Here is a 2,103-nt window from a genome sequence, read left to right on the forward strand (position 1 = left end):
TCATTAGCCTACTATTTTCTACTTTCATGCCTTTGTACAATTTTTCCTCCACACATGTACTGTATTTCCTCATCAATTCTACCTCTTAAAACTCCTGATTCTCTTCTAAGCTCAGCTTATAGGCCAACACTTTTGATAATTACTTTGTTCCTGCTACTTATTATTGTTCATCAAATTAATTGTTAATGCTATATTCCCTCCAGTAAAATGTCAACTGTAAGTGCAGAAAGTGATTTATTGGTTTGTTTTTGTGTCCCCAGCACCTAATATATTGCTATACACATGGTAGGTGCTTAATAAATGTTCATTCCATTGGAACTGGCTACAATGGAATTTGAGAAAAAAGGAATGGATTTTTTTTCACACTGATGCTTCCCTCATACCCCTGCAATTTTTATGACCTTTGTCTCCATTGTAGCCTCTCTCCCAACCCTATATTTTTATAGAACCTACCTATTTCATTTATATTGTTTTATCTTGAATTAAAGCTATGACTATGTGATTTATATTCCCTTTTAGACTGTAGACTCTATAAAGTCAGTGAACTTGTCCTGTTTAAACTTGTATTTTCCATAGGGCCCATTATGATGGTCAAGGGGATTTCTTGTGCATGAGATCTACAATCCTGGGAATCCATGACAATATATGTATATTATATACAAATAGCCCCAAGTGAAGATAACATTTTGTCAACAATCATCATTAACTTTTCTCTTGTGTACTTAAAGTATCTTCTTTTGCATTAAACTTTTTTTTAGTTTGTGTCATCTCTTACTATTTTGGAAGTAGTAGAAAGATTGTTAGATTTGGAATTTGATGACCTTAGTTGGAATATTAGCTATGTGACCTTGGAAAAGTCATTTAATCTTTATTAGCTTAATTTCCTCAAATGAATATGAGGAAATTGGACTTGATTCCTCAGACTCATTCCAGGCTTATTTTAAATCTGTGCTCTCTGAACTTTAGTGAAGGCAAAGTCTTTAACTTATCAAGAGTTATTTCCCTATGATTAGTATATTCAGGCATTAAGTATTGAATTGAAGTAAATGAGTTCATCAGAACATTCTGTGAAGAATTTAATTGAGTTCAGTAATGAGTCCAATAGAATAAGGTGTGGATGGATTGCTGTCTTCCCTAACAAAGAGTAGTAATAGTAATAATAGCTAGTATGTTTATAGCATTCTAAGTTTTGCAAAGCATTTTACATATATTATCTCATTTTAATCCTCACAACAGCCATATGAACTCGGAGCTATTATTTTTTTAGAATAGGAAACTGAGGATAGATTGACATCTGAGAGCCAAGATCATAGAGTAAGTGGTACACTGCCACAACTTTCCATACTCACTTCCAAACAACCATAAAATAGAGCCCCCCAAACTAATCCTAGAACAGAACTAGCAAAATGATCAGGTGAAACCACTTTTTAGCCCAAGAAATTTGGAGGTGGTCAAGAATGGTCCATCTCACTCAGTTGAAAGTGGAGTGCAGCTCAGGGTAGGAAGGGTCCCAGCAAATCAGAAGTAAACCCCACTTCAGCAAACTAATGGGAGATCCTGAGTCCCAGTGTAGTGGGATAGGCAAATGCCAAAACCAGGACCCCTAACATGCCTGAACATAGCCAAAGGACCTGGCAGATTCCAACTCCATGAATATTCATGGGCTTCAGCACAGCATAGGCCAAATAGGTAGACAAGAACGTGGGTGCTTAAGCAAACAGGCAGCTGCTAGCCAGCACCCACACAACCATACTTCAGCTGGACAAACAGGCAGCCTCTAGAGGCCTGAAATTATGTGCTTCAGTGTAGCCAGTGAAACTCAGAACACCTCACAGACCTCTGCACATACCAAATACTAACACTAGGAGCCCTGCTCAGCACTAGATAAGTTGCCAGACCCCTACAGCTTCTAGAAGCTCCAGCCAAGCCACCCCAACAGCTCAGCATCAGACAAGCAGGTCTCCTGTGGGCCTCAGGGTAGCATCAATGTTGCACCAGATACACAGCCAGAGACAGTCAACAGCGCAAAAAGACAGGGACAATGATCCTTCCACCCTGGGAGTAGAGCTCAAATTTAAAAGAAAGGAAAAAGATAAGAAAAAA

Source organism: Petaurus breviceps, unplaced genomic scaffold (assembly GCF_028583685.1).
Source record: "Petaurus breviceps papuanus isolate PSGF00001 unplaced genomic scaffold, PetGlider_PUasm1.0 151, whole genome shotgun sequence".
NCBI classification, from domain to species: Eukaryota; Metazoa; Chordata; class Mammalia; order Diprotodontia; family Petauridae; genus Petaurus; species Petaurus breviceps.